The sequence below is a fragment of the Ursus arctos genome, unplaced genomic scaffold (genome assembly GCF_023065955.2).
Source record: "Ursus arctos isolate Adak ecotype North America unplaced genomic scaffold, UrsArc2.0 scaffold_9, whole genome shotgun sequence".
Taxonomy (NCBI): domain Eukaryota; kingdom Metazoa; phylum Chordata; class Mammalia; order Carnivora; family Ursidae; genus Ursus; species Ursus arctos.
In genome coordinates, this window is record NW_026623111.1 from 34087382 (window position 1) to 34112368 (window position 24987).

The following is a 24987-nucleotide window of genomic DNA, read 5'->3' on the forward strand; positions in this document are numbered from 1 at the left end:
TGAATGGGACCTCACCGTGTTTTTAAAACCTTGCACTACTTCCTCAATGGTCAAAGTCCCAGAAAAGAGTGGCTACATTTTGTCTCTCTTCCAGTACCAGTCTAGTGGAAAGAAGGATCTAGACATTCAACTTTTGTAATGGAAGTCAACTATTCCCTACCTATGAAGACTATTCTTAATGAATGAGATACGATTCCCTATAAGGAAGCTGGAATGCAGTGGGAAAGAGACGATGCTGGAGACCAAGAAATAACAAATGTGCATTATACTTGGCTACTTACTAATGATGTAACATTGCCAACTAAAGATGTAACTTACCAGATTACTGTGAGTATAAGATTAGGTAATACATAGAAAATTCGAGGTACATAGTATTCACGCAGTGAATATTGGCTATCACTCTCATTATTTTGTACTTTGTACAGTTCTTCCACATACATTTGCTTCTTTAAATCCTCACAATATTGTGTCAGATCACTGTAATAGATTTTATTACCTTTCTTTTATGGATAAGAAACTTGAACTTAGGAGGCATTGCCCAAAGCCTACAGCCTGGTTATTCCAAATGCCCTGTGTTTCCTTCTACAGAGTGCAGCCCATCACTGCAGTGTCATCAATTTGAAAAAAAAGATGGGCGAACACCACCGAACCAGAGTTTTCTTTCTGAGAAAAAGAGCTTGATGAATTCGGAGCCAATTCTTTCAGCAAGAGGATTGTTCGTTCACTGCTTGGCTGCAGGTTAGTTTGGCTATTGTGTCTGTTTCCTGGAAGCAGGGTTCTGAGAGTGAAATCCTGATGCACATTCACAGGATGGTATCAACGTGGCTTTCAATCCTGTGATCTTATGGTTTCATTACAAAGATATCCAGGTTTGTAAAACTATGTTTTGAAAGTACAGCTGTTAGCCTGTTAACAAAATGTGAGAGTACAGAGAAGTAGCCTGTTACATACCATGGAATTTTCCAAAGCAGTTTATGCTATGTGTGTGGGCAGATCTGCATTTGTCTTCCCTTTCAGTTTGACACCTGGACACCTACGCCTAAGAGTGGGCCAGGCTATTTGATAACAAGGACAGTTTTGGGGCTTTACTATCTCTCTGCAAGGTGACATCTCTGCCAGTGACTAGGAAGCTTTTCCAGAAACCATGAAGAAGCTAGCATTTTCCAGCTTCCTATCTCTGGGGTCCATCTTCCTTTACTGCTGTCTCTGGGATAAGAAAGCAGAAGTATGCTGGTAATAGTAAACAAAATCCCAATTCTCTAATGCTAAGAAAATGAGCAGAAAGGGACCAGAAGTCTGTGAGGATGTATTCAGTTTCTTTTGGGACCTATTGACTGATTTCTTGATGGTCTTTCTTATTTCTTTTACATCACTTAAAGCACTTGAAGTGAGATTTTGAAAACTACCCATGTTGCAAATTTCTCACTATGATTTGCTTGGTGTTCATCATCTCTTTATTACTCGCCCTTTGCTGCCTTGTATTTGAGTTCTTACAGTTTAGGTCTGTGCCTCCTGTGAGACTGAACTTTGTGAGAATTGGAGACTATAGCTCATCCATTTTTTGCACCCTTTATTGCTTCTCAAAGCACCATCTGTGGACCAGCAGCATTGGCATCACCTGGGAGCTTGTTAGACATGTAGACTATCCAACTTTGCTCCTGACTCACTGAGTCAGAACCTTCATTTTAACAAGATCCCAGATGCTTCATATGCACATTATAAATTGAGGAACATTGCTCGTTAGCACTTTTTTTATGCAATACATGTTAAATAATAAGAAAGATAATAAACATGTGAAGCAGGTAATTCTCTATCACTTACAGAACCCCCTCCTTAGCATTCTGTAGTAAGCTCAGAATCCTAGAAGCAATGAACACTTGGTACTTCTGAATAGAGATAAAGTCGGCAGTTTCAGAATCTACTTGCCCAACTCAAAAAAAAAAAAAAAGAAAGAAAGAAAGAAAGAAAGAAAGAAAGAAAGAAAGAAAGAAAGAAAGAAAGAAAAGAAAATTGAAATAGGTGATCATGCAGGGATGGAGGAACAGAGTCATTGCACATCAAATGTGGTTCGGCGCTCCAGCCAAGGACAGTCCTTGATGCCTACAGATGATTGCCATGGAGAGCTTCAAGGAGCAGTAGGAGTTCTGAGGCACTACATCTGTTTTCCTCATCACTTCATCTACTCTCAACTAGCTTGATCACTTTAGCTATTTCATTTGTTCATGTTTCTGCTCAGACTTTATTTAGAAAAAAAGGGGTCACCTTAAAATATGTACACAAAAAATAAACACTAAACAATCTCTACCTTAAATCCAAAAAGCAAAGTTTGAAAACCTCTTTGCTAAGCCATACATTATACTATCATCAAGGAATATGTTATTAATATGTTCCATGCAACAATATATTAATTGGCATTTAAAATTTTTAATTAAAGGATGATAACGAGTGACCTTAATGGAAGATTGCCAGTGATCCTTTCTCCGTTCCTCAAATTCCCTGTGTCAAAAGCTACCTATTGTGTTTAGCCACAGAGTTCATATTGGGGGTTATTATGACTGTATAAACTCAAAGTTCTGTTCTAAGAAGTTATTTTAGTTGAGTTTTCTCTTCAATATTTAATGATTACAATAATTATGTGCTCTGTGGCAAGGACTGTGGTCAGAGCTTGATATATAAAGATGAGTATGACACAGTATCTGCTCTCGAGGAACTTTTAGGCTGGTGGGCTGGACAGACACATAAATAGATCATTTCAAGAGACTAAGTGTTTGATTAAGGATGCTCAGGGTGCCTTGGGTCTCAGGAGAGGGGCATTGTGTGATTGGAAAAGAGTCAAGATCAAAATTGTATTTTCAATGTGGAGTGAGATGTAGGAGAAGAAATGAATGTTGGAATGTTGGAAATGCATTCCAGGTAGAAGTTGGAGTGAGACTAAAAATGCTGATGTATGAAATAGCATGGTCTGTTTGGGGAACTTTGCCAAGATGCAAATTATAATGCAGAAAATGCAGATGATAAGGCTGAAGAGATAAGCTAGGGTATAAATATGGAAGTCTCTGGAAAGTATCTGCCAAACTTGCCATGCTTATTAAATCATTTTTTATTTAAATTCAATTAGCCGACATATAGTGCATCATTAGTTTTTGATATAATGTTCAGTGATTCATTAGTTGCATATAACACCCAGTGCTCATCACATCAGGTGCCCTCCTTAATTCCCATCACCCAATTACCCCATCCCACCACCCTCCTCCCTATCCACAACCCTCAGTTTGTTTCCCAGAGTCAAGAGTTTCTCATGGTTTGTCTCCTCTGATTTCTTCCCATTTAGTTTTCCCTCCCATCCCCTATTGTCCTCTGCATTATTTCTTATATTCCACATATGAGTGAAACCATATGATAATTGTCTCTATCTGATTGACTTATTTCACTTAGCATAATACCTTCCAGTTCCATCCATGTCAATGTAAATGGTAGGTATTCCTCCTTTCTGATGGCTGAGTAATATTCCATTGTATATATGAACTACATCTTCGATGCTTAAACTTATCTATAGATAACTTGCACCATGAATTCTATGTTAAGAAAAAACCCAAACATTTATTCAAAAGAAAAATGCATGGATTTTCAACTTCATTGTGAAAGTATTTGTTCTTTTTCATTAGGATGTGTTGATCTTTCTCAATGGGGGGAGTTACATCTATTGCAGTTATGTCTATTCACAGTGAATTGAGGGAAAGAAGCATGAACACAGTGGGAAAGAATTTTAATCCAGTAAGATAGTATCTAAGTCAGCATTGCATTTATTGGGGCATTAAAAGGAACACTCAACACTTTGCATGGACCATTCTGACTTAGATGTATGTACATGACTGTAGTGGTTGAGTGGTAAGTGGACCCCTGGAAAAGGGAACAAACATATAGACAGTCTTTGTTTTTGCAGAAACCACTATGATCCATTTCAATGTCTACAAATTTATAGTGATGGTTATCAGGAAAAGGCATGTTGTTATTTACATCATAAGAGGAAACAATAAAGTACTTATATATTCCCCATATGCTCTCAACTTTCTTCTTGGTAAGGGGAATGCTTTACAGTAAAAATTAAACTCTGTGAGGGTTAACAAGATTTTCTTTTTTCCTCCTGTTGAACTCAACATTTAAACACACAGTAGGGACTCAAGAACCATTTGTTGACTAGACAAATGCATGAAGTAATTCATTAATTTGAAAGAGGGTAGACTGAGTTTTTCTTAGCAATGTCTTAGTTAGCTAGATTCTGTAACTGACAAAAATAATGAAAACTAGAGGGAATAATGCCTCTAAGGACATGGAGGTGAATGACATCCTAAGGTGGGAAATCCTGTTGGTCAGAGGACTCATCCTCTATTAGGCAAGGTGAGGGAGTAGGCAGGCTGTGTAAAATTTAAATTGAAAATAAAATATAAAGTATCATTGGAGATTCTAAGAAATCCTCAGTGATGTTTGAAAACTATATAAGATAATTTAATACATGCTTACTGATAAAATCCAAGCAACTACAAAGACGTAAACCAAATAGCGGCTCACTTTGGACCCATATATACATGGGACCCCAAATAGATTTACCATGAAACAAACAAAGCTTTGCTTCAGGGCTCCTTACTTGCTTTAGGAGGGACCCTCCTAAGACATTTACACTGTTATCTGTTTTAGGGACATTTACAAGAGTAAGTTATTTTTGCCACAATTAGTGAAGACTGCTAGCTCTTGCTACTCTGACTGCCCCTTCATTGCACTTCCCTTTTTGTCTTGTGGTATTTGAGTGGCCATGGAAAATTTTGGAATTCATTTAAGAGGAAGTTGAGTTGGGAATGTACCATTTCAACTGCAATTTGAAAGATGTAGAAAGAATATGAACAAACAATTTAGAGAAGAAATTTAAAAAGGTAATAAGCAAATCTCAAGATACTCACAGTAACTGGTAATTAGAGGGTCCAAAACCAAGTGAGACATCTCTGTTGTAATTATTACCCCTGTCAGTTGGGTAATGGCAAGTGTTGGCAGGAATGTGGGGATATAGGGATCCTCAATGTCTCTGATGGGAATATAGTCTGAATGTATTCATTTTGGAGATGGTATTATTTAATAAAAAAAAAGTATATTTGTTCCTTATGGCCCAGGCATAATGCTCTGGATTATACGTCCTAATGAAATTCTCAGATCTAAGCATACTGCCTGCAGCATTGTTTCTGGTGCTGAGGAAGTGAGGCAAGCTGGCTGTCCATCATTAGGAGAACGGATAGATACAACAGAGTAGTATGGAGCAATTAGAAACAATGGCTTAGGTGTTCATGTAGCAGTATGATAAATTCTAAAACACAGAGCTAAAAGAGACTGGTACCAATCAGAATTTTAATGTAAATGTGCAACACTTAGGTAAATATTCAGTGTAATCGTGTGTACATACATGCTGACAAGGCAATATGCATGCTGCAAGAGTGCATCAAAATAAAAGGTAAACTTTAAAAATTATAAAGAGATTAATAAACAGGTCTATATACTTGGTTCCTTTCTCCCTAAATTAGTTCTGACCTTAGCCAGACCCCTTTGTTATCCAATTAATGGAATTTACTAATGGGAAGGTAATTGAAGATCTTCCAGAGGGTGCTATATCCCGACTTCTTATCTAAGGAATTTTTATAGCAGGCCCAACCTGGTGTGTGTTGATTGTTCATTATTAATTAGTCTTCAGGGGCACCTGGGTGGCTCAGTCGTTAAGCGTCTACCTTCGGCTCAGGGCGTGATCCCAGGTTCTTGAGGTCGAGCCCCGCATCAGGCTTCCTGCTCCGCTGGGAGCCTGCTTCTTCCTCTCTCACTCCCCCTGCTTGTGTTCCCCCTCTCTATGGCTGTCTCTACAATCTTTAAAAATAAATAAATAAAATAAATTAGTCTTCAGTTCATGGCTTTATGAGCCATAGCTGGATTGAATAATGGAAGTTAATTGCATAGCGTTTCTTGCTACATGACTAGAGAGGATAAAGGTTGAGAGACCCACAAAACTAAGAGGCTTTCTTGTGCCATTTTGTATTGGCCATAGTGCTAGTTACTCTGAATCCAAAATGCGTTCCAATGTGAAAAAGGGATTTAGAAAGTTGTGTTCTGATGTGATATGACTCCTTTCTTGTAAACTTGAATAATCATTAGTAAAGCTTGGTGCTGGGTAGGACTTGGTTTTTGTGAATCTGATTGATGATTCAATACACAATGTTAGTAGAAGCACATTATAATAGTTGCCTATGGAGTATTGGGAAAGAACTAAGAAGACGACAAAAATAAGTAGGTAAATATTAGTAAATAATATAAACAAGAGAAAGCCTTACTAGGGCAAATAATGATAATATGTTATGAACTGAGGTTGTGATTTAATGAACTCTTATCAGTGAAGATCCAAGAAAAAAAAATAATATAAAGGTATAGGAGTGAAAATCCCTTCTATGTCCCTTACAATAGATAAGAATTTAGTTTGTATGCTTTTATATACATGTATATCATATGATATTTTTAGTGCTTTTACATATATACTATATATGGTATATATATAAACACATACATATATTGTATATACATATAAATATATATTATCTTTTTATAGCATTTCTTGGGAATTTATATAGACCCATTCTCATTGTTAAACTATGTGAAAATAGAAAGTTTATATATATGAACTATTTGGATTGTTGGACTTAAGCACCTAACTTTCATCTACCCCCACCTAATATTCTAGATCCTCAGGACTTGTGGAAGTGATCCACTTTTCCTCATTGAAATAGAAAGGCCTTCTTCTTCCTTGAAGAATATGTAGAGACTTCAAATAAGGCAAATGCCCTTAAAAACAATGCTTGTACTCCTTAAGATCTGCCCCTATCTGTCATTAGACTCATTTAAGATAAGATCTCACTCAGTAAACCTTAGTGGGAAACTGTGGATCCTAGGAAAAGGGAGAGATTGTACACAAAGCAGCAGTAGGATGGCCTAACACCTGCCAGCAGGAACTGTGGGAGTTGATCTAGGTGTAGCTCCTGAATGTGCTTGGGGACTTTGTCTAGCAGGGGACCAAACAATTGTAGGATATAACTTTGGATAAGGAAAAGTTTGGTAGTGGCCCTAGAAGACAATCCCAGGATACTGCTGGAGTGAATCTTGGAAGCTTAATCATTAATGTGATGAAGTGAGTATTAAATGAACTACAGACATAAGAAATGTCATAGCAGACTTTAGGGGAAGGAATTGCAAGTCAACGAGAATTGCAATAGTGCAGGAAGCACCAGCATCTCCAAGAAACTCAGTATCAGCTCTCCTCTGTAGGCCAGGGCTGTTGGTAGGAGATACTCCAAGACTGGGCTCCCCAATGACAGTAGAGAAGATAGAATCCCAGAATAACAGAGACCAGATGACAGCACTTAACTGTCAGAAGCAAAGTGGGAATAATAGCTGTAATTGGTAGTAAATTAGGAATGAGTTTCAGCTAGACCTGACCCAGGAAGGCAGCGCTACTTCATGGATGTCTGAGTTGTGCTTAAATGGGCTCCCAACTTTGTTTAATGCTATGCTGTCACCATCTTGAATTTCATTGTAATTCTTTAATTTCTTAACAAAGAGCCCCACATTTTCATTTTTCATTGGGCCCCATAAATTATGAGATCACAAGGATTTTACAGGAATCTGTGGAAATGGTCAATAGAACATGGTATTCCTAGGGGCAAGATATAGGGGTAGCCAAAAAGGGGTATTGCATAAAATATGTAATTAGAAGAGCTCAGGAAAGGATGGACAGAAGACTTTAATGGAAAGTCATGATCTCTTACCCAGATTTTAGACCTTAGTGATTTATCAGCCATAGAACTTATCGGTTGGTTGAAGAGACCAAATTCCCATCATGAAAGGCCTTTTAATACCATAGCAAATATATACAGTAGTTATTCCCTTAGTCCCTTCTCAAAGGAATTTATCATCATTTACTTGAGTAACTAATCATTAGGGTAAAGGGAATACCCAGATCTTTTAAGGGTCCCTTTAGACTTATATGCAGAAACTATTGAATATAGGGTCTGAGTTTATGCTGAAACCTAAAAACCCAGAGTGCCATCATGGCCTCCTTTAGAGCAGAGATGATTGGAGGTGGAGGTGTTAGCAAACAGATGAGCAAACAGCTTAGTTGTTAGGTTAGAAGTATGAAAGAGAAAGAGGAAGATTAGAAGGTCAGGGACAAGGAAGTCTGGGGAAAGAGGTATGCAGAGGGAGTGAACACAAAGTGTGAAGATCTTTGTGTTGTGTGTTAATGCTCACTAGAGAGAATTTACTGCAGCAGAACCACTGTACCACCAAATAGACAGCTAGCCTTTGTCCTTGACTATCCCAGTGCTTGGGCAATGGGTTCAAGAATGAACAACTACAGCCTCAGAGAGGAGCCTCTGCATGGGTGCAACTACTCAGACTTTTTCTCCCTGAGTTTGATATACTACTTCTGAGGCAGTATGTTCAGACTATAAGCAGCAAAACCTGGTGTTGAGCCCCTGATATGATGTCATCATTCCAGGAAACCAGTTAGCCACATTAAGACAAGTTGATTACATCAGGCCCCTTCTGCCCTCATGTTTCATTCATCAGCCACACATGAGAATGAATAGGCCTGCAGAAAGTGAATTCATTGCCCTTTCCCATGATTGCTTCCTTCCAGCTAAGCTAACTTTGGGAAACAATAGCCAAGGCACAGTACTGACAAGCAGAAATGATGTGACTCTGGCATTTGGTGATAATTCATCATGATTGGGATTGACATATATTCTGGATACACTTTTGTATTTCCTGTCCACAGTGCCTCAGCCAGTACTGATATCTCAGGGCTCACAAAGTGTATGATCTACCAACATGGGGTCTTCCATAACATTGCCTTGGACCAAGAGACCTAATTTAGGGCAAAGGAGGTATGGTGGTAGACACATGACAATAGGACCCACTTGTCCTACTCCATAATGCACCATCTAGAAGCTCCAGCCTGAAAGAGTTTTGAAAGAGCTTTTTGAATACCCAGTTGGGGCATCAGCTTGGATTTTATAACCTGGGTGAATTGGGTGCTTTCAGAGTGTGGTATACACTTTAAACCAATAGTCGTTGAATGACACTCTGTTCACAATAGGTAGACTATATGGTCTGAGAATCAAGAGGTGAGATAGGAATGGCCCCGCTCACCCTTACTCCCAGTCATCCATATTAGGGAATCACACTTAGTCTAAGTTATCCATATTGGGGAATTTGTGTTCTGGTTCTATGTATTCAGAAGTTCTGGTTTATAATCTGATCAGCCTAAGGGGAGTAGGGCTGCTCCTTCATAATGGGGGCACAGAGGAGTATACGCGGCAATCAGAGGATCCACTGGACAACTGTTGGAACCCCCAATCTCAGTTTTTACATTATATAGACAAGTAGAGCAATCATAGAGTAAGTAAGGGCTCAAACTCCTCAGTGATGAGGGTCTGGGTTACCCCACAAGATGAACTACCTTAATCAGCAGTAGCAGGAAATCTAGAATGGGTGATGCCTTTCAGTTAATGGCCTTGGGACCAACTAAGCAGTAGCAACTGTAGTTTGTCCCATTACCTTACTTTTGTAAGTTTTTCCAAGAATTGTGACCAACCAGAATCCCAGAAAAGCTGTGTCTGAATTGAATGAACTTAGGGAAGTACATGAATCTGACTGATGCAAGTGTTGGACTCCAGTGGATGCTATTAGACTTCTGTTCAGGTCTCCTTTACCAGACCAATGTACCTATCCTCTAAATGCTATGAATTTTGTCTGCTAACAGCTGAACAGAAGCCGTCAGAGTTTTCATGCTCTTTCACCAGGAATTTTCCTTAGCTAATGATGATTAATATAAGCATATTAAAGGCCAGCTGTAAAATATTTATGCTCCATATTTCCCTGTGGGTTCAGACTGTTAGTTGGAATCAGGGTGAGGCTATACCCTTGCTTAGATCCTTCGCCTGCTCTCTTTTGCTGCTTTTGCTCCCTTTGTCTGGAAAGCACTCTCTTAGTATATTATGTGCACTCACATCCCTGTCTGAGGCTCTTCTACAGAATCAGACCTAAGTCTGCTTAAGCTGGATGGATATTTATTATTTTACTTAGTAGGAAGTCCTGAGGTAGGGGAGTTCTGAGATTGGTTAGTTTGGTATCTCATGGACATCATCAAGAACTAAGGCTCTTTGCACCTTTTTGCTCTTCTAACCTTAAGATTGTATGATTTATTAACTTTAGAATCTCATAGTTGCAAGATGGCCATGGAAACTCAAAGCATCACATCTTTGCAAAACAAAGTTCAAAGACTGAAGAGCTGCTGCTCCCCTCTCATGACCCTTTGTATGAGTGAGAAGTGCCCCAACTCCTCTTTTTCTCTTTGATCTAAAAGGCTAGAGTTGCTGTTTGCTTGCCCATTCTTAAATCAACCGCCAAGAAGGGGACTGAATTTACCATGATTGGCTTAGTCTAAAAAATAATCACCCTTTGGGTGAGAAGAGTTCTAATTTTCATCTGAAACTTATGAAAGAAATAGATAGGAATAGGAGGAGAGAGACTGATACTTGGCTATAATCGAGAAGCATCTGCCCTAAACTATAATTTATCAACTACATCTACTCTTATATAAATACTGCAAAAACACTGTTATGCTTATTTTTCTCAGTTGTTTTTGGGGATAGCAGAAGTGAGACTTGAAAGATAATGCCAAAACATCAATTTCTTAAGACTTTAGTAATCTTAAAGAGTTTGTCAGTGTATATTTTTTCTTACTCGGTGGTATGTAATAGCTCCATGTTTGTTTGTTTATTTTTTAGAGTTATAGAGGAACCTTTTAATAGTAAAGTGTCAAGCTAGATTCTCAAATAAGCTTTTCTTAACCTAAAAAAAAAATACTCTTCAAATCCGCTGAAGGTATATTGTACTGAGTCATTTCTTGGTGGGGGCAAAGACTATAGCAAACATTACTAAGTACCTGTTGGATGCTAGAGGAGTCTTATTGTGTTAGTTTATTTAATCATCACAACAATGCTCTGGAACACATCTGCATATGATCAACTAAGGGTGGCAGATTGCATTTTCCGAAGATGGCCACAACCATATTTTCCTTCCCACATTTTTTAAATAATCTGATTTTGACACTATTTGCATTAAAAGATGGTTTAATATCTCCTCCCCTTTACCCTGGGTGGTCTTTTGTGACTGCTTTGACCAACAGAATACGAGGAAGTGACACAAGGGACTTGACCTCTGAGGTAGGTCAAAAAAGGCAATGTAACCTGTACCTCGTCCACTAGCACGCTTGCTCTTAGAGCCTTCCGTCACCGTGTAAACAGTTTGACTGCTCTGAGACCACAAAGCTGTGAGGAAGTCCGGGCTATCCCATCCACAGAGGCCATGTGGAAAAGCTCCAAGACAGTAGGAAAGGAGAGAGGTGTCTGGTTGGTCCCCAGATGTTCCATGCTCTTGCTGTTCTAGCTCCCTGGAGATACTGAACCGGAACTGCCCAGCCAAGCCTTTCTCCAATTCCTGACCCAGAGAAACCACAAGATGTTAGAGAATGATTGTTGTTTAAGCTACTGAGTTTCTCAGTGAGTTGTTACGGAGTGATAGCTAATAAGGACAGATTTTGGTATTTGGAGATTGGGTGCTGCCATAAAAAACACTGAACACATGGACTGGTTGGTGGGTAGACTTGAGGAGACTGTTCATAGAAGTCTTAAGGGTCCCTGTGAGCAGTTCCTAAAAGGAGCTCAAGTAGCCTAGTGGTGAGGGATAGAGAAGAGTGAGAAATGTTATTGGAAGTTGGAAGAAGAGAGACCCTTGCTGTGTAATAGAAGAAAGGTTATCAATACTGTTTCCTGCAATGATAGGGACAATGGAAAATGTGTCTAATGAACCCCATTGAGTAACGGACAGGTGAGGCTAGATAGGGAGAGATAGGTAGTTGGCCATGGGATCAGGCTCACAATATTCAAAAATGAGGGAGATGAAACCAGAGATCAGGAAACAAATCAGACCATCCCGTCCCAGGTGTCAGAGGTGGGGTCTTGTTATAACAGCTGCTTGTGACCACCAGAATTGCTGGGCCCTAAAAAGGAAGCGAGCCATTAAAGATGTTAGCACTAATCCTTGCTCAGTGGTGATATCAATAGAGATGTTAAAAGGATTTAAGTTCCCTGGTTAGCTTTCAATAAAAGACCAACCCTAAAAGCCCTCAGTGGCAACCCTGTCAGGACCCCTCTAACTCCTGAGAGCTTTTTCTGTATCCTCACTTAATAAAACTATTGCTTAACTCACTCTCCTTTGTCCGAAAGATTCATTCTTCAACTCCATGAGACAAGAACGTCGCTCTCCCACGTCACCATGATGTAGCTAAGAAGATTTCCATGCAGAACTTTGAAAGTGCTACCTTGCTCCACCTTATGGCCTATTATACAAAGAGAGAGGGATGAGTTAAAAAAAACAAACAGATCAGCTTTCAGGCATAATTTAGAGGACGTGTTAAAGATTAAGGGCTTGAGGGATTTGAAACAGACTTTTCATTCCTGGCCTCTCCACATGCAGAAGATTCTCAAAGTAGGAAAGTTCGTCAGGCCAGACATTAAATCCAGAGAACTGTCAGAAAATCAAAGATAAAGCAAATTGTGTGTGCTTTAAGATCTTTTCTTAAGATCAGTAAGATGTGTTTCCTATCTTCAGAAATTTTGGATTCTGTTATAAATTCTAAATGGGCAAGTGAGCAAATACATAAAATTTAGTGTGATCACAGCCCTGATAAAAGTAGGCACGGGGTGCTAGGAGAGCATTCCAGAGACACTTCCCACAAACAGGCAGGATGATGGCATTAGGATAAGGCTTTCCAAGAAGGGGTGTGTCTACACTAAGCAGTAAAGAATAAATAAAGAGTTAGGGAAGGTGGGGATGGGAGAGGAGATGTTTTCAAATAGAGGGAGCCGAGTGATATTATAGGAAATCCTCAGAAAAATCTCCTAAAGGAGATCTGAAACCCCTGACATGTCTCCCTTGATATGTCTTGTAGAGGTTTTCCCCTTTTATAGGAACAAATGGGATCAACCAGCTATAAAGATTCTCTCTTTTTAAAAGAGAATTTGAAAAAAAAAATATTGTTGTGGAATTTTAAAAAACATATCCCAAAGAAGAGAGAATTGTATTATGAACCCTCATGCACTAATCTCTCAGTTTAAAAATAATCAAACTCACAGCCAATTTTGTTTCATTTGTGATTACCCCCTCCTGTATTGTGTTATTTTAAAGCAAATCCCAGGTATACATAATTTCACCTGTAAACACTTTACCTCTAATGCATAAAGATTCTTTTTGAGTAATAATCACAATATCTTTATCACACACCCAGATTAACACTAGTTCCATAATATCGATGCTTCCTTTTGAACAAGGTAGGCTACTGTTGCTGGGTTCTTCTGGGAAATACATCACTTAAATCACTCTAATGCAGAAAGAGAATTATACAGTATCCGAGGTCCTTTTAAAAATTCCTTTTTTTTTTTGGAGGAGGCAAGATGAGGAATTATGCTAGCTGCTTGTTTTATAGGTATTTAGGAGTAGTAGGTTAGGAACAAGTCTGTCCTCAGTGCCCCAAGAAGTTATGAAAATGTAGGAAATGGAAGTTGCTATAGGCTCTTAATTTTGTTCCTATGTAGGTTTTTTTTCAGGATAGTTGTTCAAGTCATACTTAGAGAGGTCTAGCTGCTGGTTTCAGGCAGTCCCTCTATGGTCTACCCTACTGCCCAGTGGTTTCTTCCTAGACTGGTTTAGGTTCTGGGCTGGTCTGGGTGGATGAAGCTCTCTTACCTTTACATAGAGGAACAAAATTCAGTGCTGCTAGTAGGTAGATCCAGTACCATGGTACCTTGGGACTTGTGTTTAAGTATAAGTTTATAATCGAACGCCGTCTGGCCTTAGAGTAGTAGCAATGGGGGTGGACACTCCAGTTTGGCTGGTCTCAGCATCCATGTGCAAAGACTTAGAGATGACCTGTTCTGAGATCTGTAAGGATTATTGCCAAGAACAGGGTTGATAAGGCAGGTGCTAGAGAAGTTAGTTCACACCAAATTGTAAGTAAAGAAATTAGGAATTATTGGAGTATTTTAAGTGATAAATTTCTGCAATCAGATTTGTGCCAGAGTGGGGCATAGAGGAGGGCACAAAAGCCAAAAGGACACCATTTTATCAAAACAAACAAGAGATGATCAGTGCATGAATGAACACGGTACCGTTGAGAACCATGGCTGTGGACAGTATGGAAAGATGCTTGCAGGTAAGTCCACAGTACTGGGAGGCCAACTGATAGGAAGTTGAGAGGAAAGAGTTAGGGATGGCTCCCAGGTTTGCAGCCTGTCTTGGAGAACTGCAGTGCGGAGATTTCCAATTGCAATGTTTCTTGGCTGATGTGCAAATTCTCCTGGATTACTAGTCAGTGACCATTGCTGCTCTAAACCCCAACAGTAGCATTTCTGAGGTCAGAGCTATGGCCAGAGAGTTAATTGGAGGATAAGGCAGTTCCTATTAGAGCTGTGTTTGTTCATCCAGTGTGTCCTCTGCTCAGCATAGAAAACAATTCCCAAGTTCTCATGTTCACTTGAACTTCTTCATATTCCCTAATGCTTTAATTTTAGTTACTCTCGCACTAAAATAGGGTTCTATTTGGTCTTTCCCTATCGGAATCTACTTGCTCATATACTATAATCTTATAAGAAAAAAAAAAACAAACACACTTTGATTTAAAGACTATTGCATCCCAAACTTCAAATTAATACTTCCATAAATTAGGTAGGACTTCATGTCCTAGGTTTCTCCTAGATCCTTATATTGATTATTTAATAAAATCTTTAAATTTATCTTTATCTCTCTTCCAGAAAATAGGTATAGCTCTTGGGCTGTTTTCCTCTGGCTAAACCAGAAGCAGCAGCAGAATATTTAATAATAGTTTGAGGTCCAGGATCTCAACAGACTTTATGAGCTGGCTCTGTCCTTTCCCTGTGAGGACTGGCATTCATTTTATATAGTGACAAATGGATGTGGGAATAGGATCTTTTGTTCTTTTGAAGAGTCTTTTACACCAGCATTATGGACTGGAGGAGTTTTTTAGCCACCTGTTTTCTCCATAAGCTCTTTCAGACCCATGTCATCCATACTCCTACACCTGATTTCAAAAGTTAGTCACCTAGTACAGCTGGAGAGAAGTAATGCAATGTGACATTTATTATCCAGAAGATAGGCACATTTTCCTCTCATATCTCTAACATTTAATCATTCTACCACCACATACCTGGGGCAAATCTACTCAGTGTCAAACATGCAAAGTCCAAGGAAGAATTTTTGGTGATTTTTCCAGTAATAGAACAAATATTTAATAATATTTGAATTTATTATCTTGTATCCAGAAGTTAGTTTTACTGGTGCTTTCCTACCGTCCATAACTTACTGGGCTCTGGCACTGATGGTTGATTTACTGTTCTACCAGTTACTTAATTAGAATGAATTATTCATAGTTTCTCCTGATGAAAGACCTAATTATTATGCTAATCATAATAATCTAAGTCTTCAATGTTTTCTAAAGCATCCTGCCTAATGGGGTTATTAAATATGTGTATAATTATAGTCTTATAAAAATTCAGAAACATGCTTTGACAGACATTTTTATTTATATTTAGACTTTCAAAAACATCCAATGTAAGATATCTTTCACACTGCACTCAATTAATTTCTTAAATGTCATTTTCTTTCCTTGATATAAAACTGTGAAAGAGTGTGATAAATAAAATTACAATCAACTTCATTACTAATCTAAGAAATAGAACAAAAATCCAAAGCCAGTCAAGTCCTACTTTTGAGGACTTTGGCTTTAAAAAGATTTTTCTTCATGTTATGGGTATTCTACTGGAGGCAAAAGTAGTGAACTGACCAATATTTATTGTTATATTGTCAACTCTTAATTATTCACAGAAGAAGCAACTGTATTGTGGGCTAATTAGCTATTAACTCTTCATACCCGGAACATTTTCCCCATACTTCTGTATTTGTTAAACACCTCAGGCCCAAATTATTATATTTGCATGTGCTTGTCTTACTTCAGGGCAACAGTTAATATTGAAGATATTGGAATATTCTGTTGCTTTCAGTAATAATAACTACATTATTAACCAACTCCCAAGGGCATCGAAAGCTTGAACATCTGATACACAAACAAGGCAATAAGAAGTGATATTTGGCTGTTAGATCTCAAACCAAGCATTTGATGGCCCATGGCTAGGTCTATGTCACCAAGAACAAATTAGGTTAAAACACATTCTGTTCAGTTTTGTTGCAGTGGAGTTGTTAGAAGGATTTTTTGAGACTTGGCAACAATAACTTACGGCTTCTGGGAAACATTAAGATTATTCTAAGAAATAAGACTGGCTCCCTTTTGGACACAACTCATTTTGTCTTTGAGCACACAGGTATGGATGATAAAAAGGAACATTTCCCACTATTTAATAGTTTGTACTCCTTGTAAGGTTTTTTCCTTATTTTTAACTCCCTTGTTTTCTCTGTCATTTTTAAACCATCAATTTCCATTATCAGTATCCGGAGATCAATAATTGTGTCCTCCGGGACTTGGAAATGGATGACGTTTGAGGAGCTCTGGGGCTTACTCATAGTTCTCCTCCTTCACCCTGGTTGTTTTAGAGGTACAGCTGCGATGCGGAGCTCACTTGGGTGCTGTGGTCTGAGCAAAGTCTTTATTCCCATCTCTCTTGGAGCTGCTGTGAAGCGGCACAATTTTGGGCAGCCCAGGACTGCTCATTCCCTTTATACAATGATGCTGATTCTCAGGTTGTCTGGTGGTAGTGGGGGTGTCCTTTGAAAGGAAAGGAAGGAAGGAAAACCAACATTACATAGTTACTATTCTGTTTGATGTAAATAATTTTTGAAGTTACATGGGGTACAAATAAGGGAAAATTAAACTAATTCCTATTTCTGGCATCTGCTGAGCTAGCTTCAGTTTAACCTCTGGCTCTGACCTTTTTCCTTTGGGATCTGTCTTCGTCTGTTCAGGCTGCTTGAGCAAAACACCATAGACTGAGTGGCTTATAAACAACAGAATTTATTTCTTATAGTTCTGGAGGTTGGAAGTCTGCTATCAGGGTGCCAGCATGACACCTAATTTTTGGGCAGATTTCTCATGGCCTCCTCACATGGCACAAGGAACAAGCAAGCTCCCTGCCCCCCCCCCCATTTTTTTTTTTTTTTTTTTTTTTTTTAATAAAGGCACTAATCCTACTGATGAGGGCTCTGACCTGGTGACCTAATTACCTCCCAAAGATCTCATCTCTTACTACCATCACCTATGAGGTTAGGATTTCAACATATGCATTTTGGAGGGACACAACATTCAGACTAGCAGGGTCCATACAGAAAGGACACTATAGACCTGAAAAGCGTTATAAAGACTCTCTTTTTCAACTCTTTGTTTTCTGCCCTTCCTAGAGGGGACCTGATCTTGGCTCTGGTTGCTTGGACAGTGGTAGGTATGATATTGCTCTGAGATACCTCCTCTCCAAACTCTCTTTAAAGTTCAGTTCCTCTACTTTGCTGCAGTAGGAGGAGGGAGATGCAAAGAGATAGTTATCTCTTGCCTTAATTGGTCAGTAGTAATGTCCCCTTTTATCTGCTCCTCTGACCAACAGTAACTTGCAGTGATTGCCCTCTCTGTGGCAGATAATCAAATACTGACTCCTCCTCGGACACATGTATGAGTCTTCAGATGAGTTTTAGGGGATGACAGCAGTGCACTTTTCATTATGAGGTCTGGCTCTGGCTCTTTTCTTTCTGCCTCCTCCCAGCTCTGGCCAAAACAAGCCATCTTTCAGCTTCTTATTAGGGAGGGTCTGTCATGAGTGAACTGAGCCTTGGGTGGGGTTCTGCCTAGATGGCCCAAGTCCACTTGCCTTCTCGGTTGGTCACACGACCTATGGGAAACCCTGGCATCATTGCTAGGGCTGTGATGAACTACTCTGAGCATCTATCTCTTCAGGGACCTTGCGAGACCTTCTTTTGGAAATACACTAAGAACAGGACTGCTGAGTCATGTGGTTCATATATTTATTTTGACCAGAGCCAAGTTGTTCTCCAGAAAGGCTGCACTAACCTATATTTTCACCAGCATGAACAAAGGTTCCTGTCTACCAGTATTGCTACAAATGTTTAGCATTTTTCAGCTTTCTAATTTTTACTAATCAATAACTAATTTTAATTTGCATAGCTATGATTACCAGGCACTTTGACTTGTCGTCTGTTTATCATTGTCTTGGATTTCTTCTATATATTGGATATTTGTATTTCTTGCTCATTTTTCTGTTTGGGTTGTTGTTTTTCATTATACATTCCTAAGAGTTTCTTGTATATTTTAAACATTAATCCCTTGTTGGTTTTGTACTTTGTGAATATCTTCTTCTATTCTGTCAGCTATATATTAACTGTATCCATAGTATCTTTTATTGACAAGAAGTTCTTCATTCTGATGTAGACAATGTAATCATTTTTTTCTTTGTGCTTTTGAAGTTTTGTTTAAGCAATCTTTCTCCTTCCCCAATTCTGTAGCTATTACATATTTTATTCTACCAACTTTCTAGTTTATTACCTTTAGATATTTATTCCTGCTACTGTCTGCTTTGATATGTAAGATTAACTAGAGATTCACTTTTCCCAAACCATTTTACTAAATAATTCATAGTTTTTCTATGAATTTGTGATGCTGGCTTTACCTTATATAAAAGTTTCCCATATACATGTTTTGCCCTGAGCTCTCTATTGTCTTCCATTTGTCAACATGATGGTTCTTGTGAGAGTATCTTAATTTTTAAATTATGACTTAAAAGTATTAATATCTGACAGCTTGCTCCTCTTTTCCCCCCAATTTTTATAAAGTTGGCTTCTTTCTATTTAATAATAGAACATTTTTTTTTAATTCTTAAAAAATCCAATTGGAAATGTCATTGATGTTACATCGGATTAGTAGAATAATTAGGAAGAATGAATATCTTTGTAATGTTAGGTCATCTTTCTAAGAGAATAAAATGTCCATTCACTTTTATAAATCATCTTTTATGACCTTTATTAGAGTTTTTGTTTTCTCCATAGTTATTGTGTTCTTGGTTAATTTCTAGACATTTTATAGTTTTTTCCCTTCGTTTCTTTTTTGCTACTATTGTCTAGTTGGTTATGGCTGGTGTAAGTTAGTACTATTGATTTTGTAAGTTGTTATATCCAGTTAAATTTCTGAAATTTCTTGTTTTTTAATTGCTTTATGTGGTGATAGTTCTTTGGTCTGTTAGGTGATAAGATTATGTACAGTGACCTTTCTCCTCTTTCTCTTAGTTATTTTTCTTTTCTTTTAGTATTGATAGGACTTGTAGAGTACTCTTATATCAATCAGTTGTGGTGATACTGGGTATTGTTTCATATTTTAAAAGGTATGCCATCTGTGTCTTTCCAGTAAAGGTAGTGTTTAGTGTTTGCTATAAGGTTTTGATATATAATGCTTACCAATGTGAGGAAGTTCCCTTCCAGTGTTAGTTTGTTAAGATTTTTGAAAAAAATAAATAGGTCTTGAACTTTTTTAAAGTCTCTTTTCATCATTTAAGTAATTGATACTTTTTTTCTATTTTGCTAACGAGATAATGGAATTGGTGAGTTTCGTGCAACATAACCGTTTTTTCATTTCTGGGATTGACTTCGTTTGAGGTTAATGTGAGCTTATTGTTTTAGTTAGCTAATGGTATGACCTTGGGTTAAGCCATATAACATTTCTCTGCCTAAATTACTTACCAGTAAAATTGAGATAATAGTCAAAGAGTTGTCTTTGAATTACATATGTTCAACATTTAGATGAGTACCTGACACCTAATAAAACCTTCATAAGTGCTTATAAGTATAATTTTTTTTGCATCAGTTAAATGAGCTTTTAATTTTCTTTTATTGTGTATGATCTGATTTTTGTGAGCAAAGTTACACTAATTCCCAAAATGACCTGGGCACCTTTGGGTTTTTTCAAAGCAAACACATTTAAATCAACGGAGTGCTTACCATCTTGGTCCTAGAGTACTTCCCTCCCCCCACCCACCCTTTTTAAAGATAATAATAAATAAATATCACACTATCAGTTTACAGGGCTGCCGTAACAAATTTCCATAATTTGGGTCTCTTAAAATAACAGAAATACATCCTTTCACAGTTTCAGAGGCTAGAAAGTCTGAAATCAAGATGTCAGAGAGCCCTGATCTCTCCCTGCCTCTCTTCTAGCTTCTTGTGACATCTGGCAATCCTTGGCGTTCTTTGGCTTTTAACAATATCATTCCATTTTCTGCCTTTGTCTTCCTTGGCCATCTTCCCTGTGTGTGGGTGTCTCTGTGTATCCCCTGCTCTTCTTAGAAGGATATCATTCATATTGGATTTAGGGACGATTCTGATCCGGTATGACCTCATCTAAACTAATTACTTCTGCAAAGACCCAACTTCCCAATACGATTACGTCGTAAGGCTCTGGGTGAACATGAATTGTTTTGGGGCACTATTCAATCTAGTACAATTATCAGAAGATTTCACCCCCTTTCTGTATCTCCGGCAACAGCATACACTGTGACTCTCCTCGCACTGCTGTTACTGTTTCTGTGAACGGTGTTTTTACGATGGATCTTAGTGTGGTAAACCACCTGAGGCCTTCAGTGCCCAAGAACACTTTTTATTGTGCTCTCATATTTCGTTTATAACTTAGTTGGACAGAAAATTCTAAGAGGAAAGTTCTTTTCCTTCATTACCTTCACAATACGATTGTGTTGAATTTTTGCATTCAAGGTGTTGTTGAGAAGTCAGATGCCAGTGTGATTCTCTTTTGTAGGGGAGCCATTCTTGCCCTTTGTAGGTTTTTCTTATTTTCCCTTACTATGTCCTTGATAACCTTCATTTTAATAAAAATTCATTTAGGTATGGATTAGTCTTTATCTCTTCTGTTTAATAAACTATGAGTTTGTGCCCCTTTTCATTCTGAAGTCTTTTCTTTCATGAATTCTGACAATTTTACCCATTTTGTTTCTTCAAATTTTACCTTTATGCATTTTTTCTCTATAAGAACTCTATTACTACATGTTATTGTCCTATATATATGACACACACACACACATATATATATATACTCACATATGTATGTAATCTTTAAATCTTTTTTTTTTGCTGTCTTCTGAGAGAGTTCATTTTTTTTGTGTAGCTCACAAATTCATTCTCCAACTTATTTATCTTAGTTACTAACTTATTGTGTTCTTTATTTTAGCTCTGTTTTTCATATCTAATATTTCTATTTGTTTCTTCAAAATAATTTCACATCACTGCTCCATGTTACTAATATCTTCTTTATCTTCTTAGGCTTATTTTGAATTTTTGGCCGATATTTCCAGTAATTCTGCTTCAGATAATATATGTGGTTTAGTTTATTATTCTTTTTACACGTAGTTGCAGTGCTCAAGTATCTGTTTTTGCTTATTTGTTTTTGTTTTTTGGAATCATATTTCCTTGGGTCTAGGAATATGTCTGGGAAAAGGCAGGTCCCCATCCAGGATCATGTGGGTGAGTTTAAGGAGAGGGGAGTATATGATCTCCAGGTACAAAAACTACTGCTGAGATCTCTTCCATTTGCTACCACTCCACCAAGCAACTCAAAGAGTTGTACCTTTAAATTTATAAAGAAAATTTAAGGGGTGACTGGGTGGCTCAGTCGTTAAGCGTCTGCCTTCGGCTCAGGGCGTGATCCTGGCATTCTGGGATCGAGCCCCACATCAGGCACCTCCGCTGGCTGTCTCTCTCTCCGCCAAGTAAATAAATAAAATCTTAAAAAAAAAAGAAAATTTAATCAATCAATTAATTAATAAAGAGACATTATGCTAAGTGAGATAAGTCGGATGGAGAAAAACAAATACTATATGATATCACTTATATGTGCAATCTAAAAAAGCCAACCCCTAAAAACCGTAAGATGGTGGTGACTGGGGATGACGGGAGATAGGGTATAGGACAGATGTTTGAGTATAGACTTGCACCAAGTAGTAAGTTCTAGAGAGCTAATGCACAGTGAAGCGAGCATAGACAACAATGTTGTATTATAACCATCAAACTTGCTAAAAGATTAAGTCCTAGTTATTTCAACTGCTAAAAAGAGATGATTATTATGTGATGTGATAGAGGTTCTAATTATAGCTACAATGTCAATCATATTACAACAGGTATCAAATTAACATGTACACCTTAAATTGACACAATGTTATATGTCAGATGTATTTCAATAAAAGTATATGTTAGATCAAAAATTTTTTAAATTTTTTTATTTTTTAAAAGATTTTATCTATTTTAGGGAGAGAGAGAGTGTGCAAGCAAGCAGGCGGGGGGGGGGTGGCGCTCAAGGGGAGGTAGAGGGCTAAGCAAACTCCCCACTGAGCATGGAGCTGGAGGTGGGGCTCAATCTCATGACCCTGAGATCATGACCTGAGCCAAAACCAAGAGTTGGATGCTTCACCAACTGACCCACCCAGAGCCCCCCCCCCACAAATTTTTAAAAATTAATAAAGAGAAGCAGCTTTGGAAGAACACAATATCTTTAGGTTGGAAGCTACTAGTTTAAGGGCTTGAGGGAAAAGGGTTGGAGAAGTTGGTTTCCCAGTTTGGCTAGATAACCCATACATTTTCATCTAGTGTTTGCCCTAGCAGAGATTCTGTAATGCCTTCACCAGGGTGACTTAAATTCACGTTGCTAATTTCTATAGTGAAAGTCCAGACTATGACCACCCCAGACTCTTATAGGGAGAGGAGGCAAGAACTCACTTAGAAGTTTTTCTTCTCTTCCTGCTGGTTTTGGTTCTCATTGGCCACAGGCTATATCTAGTCACCAACCTCCCACACCTACTCCAGTTAGAAAAAGCTTCGGTTCCCTGGGGTTTTCATGCGTATAGGTTTTTTCTGCGTGTATTAGTTCCTGTAACCCTTACTGCCCTCTTGCTTCTATATTCCTCTAGGGTTGGGTCAAGAAGCCCAGTAACCCCTACTATTTTGCCATCCATTCTAGAACTAGGAGACCATGATTGGACTTTCATTTTGGTAATGTGCTGATTTGACTTGGTAGTCCCGACATGCCCTAGGAGCATTTAGACTCAGAGAGGAACTTTCTGTATTTGGCACATTCTCGATGCTGTGACAAAGGACATAGTCACAGCTGATTGCTCTGCTGGGCTTTGACTGGGGGCCTTGTTATTAACTAGCCTCGAATGAAATTTTAAAAGAAAAGGATATTTTTCACATTGGCATTTGAGAAATTGTGCTACGGGAAGTGGTATATACTTGTCCTTTCACTTGACAGGGAACACAAAGTACTGTGGATTGTTCAGGGTTCCCTCAACACATTTCAGCAAAAGAAAAGCTGACATTTTAAATTTATTGCTAACCCTAGAAAAGAGCTTACTAAATTTTTCACTCAACTCAAATGTGTTCACTGAGCTGCCATTAATTATATTAGTTATATAAGTAGAAGCTAAAGTAATCAGTCACTATACTAAATTAAAACATCCCTCTGAATTTCTTTCATTCTATTATATTTAGTCTAGACCTGATGGATATGTATAAAATATTGCTCATCATGGCCACTAGCAATTATCAATGGAACCAATACATTATTTCACAGAGAGTATTAGACCTTGGGTTGCGGTGTGTATGGAAATGTAAAGCAAGAGGTATGATGTGGTTGTATTTCACGCTGGCCTAATCTCTCCCAAACACAGATATTAGAGTTTTTTTCTTTCATTCATCACCATTCTTTTTAATGACAAGAACCCTATTTCCTATTTTGGGTGCTTTATGATTCTCTTGGGTCATTTCAAAGGAGAATGTGTCCACCTGAGACAGTCCATTAGGTTTAGCAAAGTCTCAGCTCTAGAGAGACACCACTGCTCCCTGGGATTCCATGGATGCCGTGCCTGCAATTGTTAAATGGCTACTCTCACCTGTGAATACCTTCACCAGATGATAAGAACAGCCAACATGGCTCCACTACAAAGATGACATTAAAATCTTCTCTTAAACTTATTAATTTAATAGTACAGCAAATGTTCATTGAGCATCCACTATGTGCCTGGAGACTTTCTAGATTGAAGGAGATACTACAGTGAGCAAGTTAAATCAAATTCTTTTCTCCTTAGTAACAAGGAGACAAAGAATGAACAGAGTATGACATAGCAGTACATTTTGTAAGCGGACTGACTGAGTGAGAAGATAGAGTCTGGGTTCTTCCCCAGAGTATCCTGGTTTGGCCCTTCCCAGCTATGACTCTTCATGAAATAAAGAATGCAGGCTTGAGGGAACATGGCTGCCAGGAGCCGGCATCCTCCCCTTCCCTGTGTGGATTCAGTTCTGTGCATTTGGGATGCAGAGATCTAAAACACCCTAATCCTGTTTCCAGGGACTGACAGAGGACTCTTTTCTGGATTCTTCCTCTTTAGGGTGGGTTGTGCTACACATATGTCTGCATCCTTAGGCTTCTGCTTCCACTGGTGCAATGATTTGAATGTACAGTCTGGGATGTCCATGTGTGTGTAAGGCTCTTCTCAGTGTCACATGCGGCTATAAGGGAAGTAAAGAGTTGGAGCTGAGGGCTGAGAGCCAGGGGCTGGCTCTCTCTGTGCTGACACATTTATGTCAATGTGGAACTCACAGGAGTCTGAGAATCTAAATTGGCACTTAGAATTCCAGGTAATTATGACTATTTGTCAACGCAGGAGGAAAAAACAGACGTTTTTCAACAATTTGTTAGTTTGAGCTATACGTTTTATTTTTTGTAAAGATTTATTTATTTAATTTAGAGAGAGAGTGTGT

At 38.3% G+C, this 24987-nt stretch overlaps 1 protein-coding gene across 3 annotated transcripts in view; it reads left to right on the forward strand.

The window, feature by feature from the left end:
• Positions 1–24987, forward strand: part of GRXCR1 (glutaredoxin and cysteine rich domain containing 1) — a 296287-nt gene that overhangs the window by 91567 nt on the left and 179733 nt on the right. For all 3 annotated transcript variants that reach the window (XR_008958378.1, XR_008958377.1, XR_008958376.1), the window contains exon 4: positions 589–738. The gene's annotated coding sequence lies outside the window, so the exon portion shown is untranslated. The remainder of the gene's footprint in view (positions 1–588; positions 739–24987) is intronic.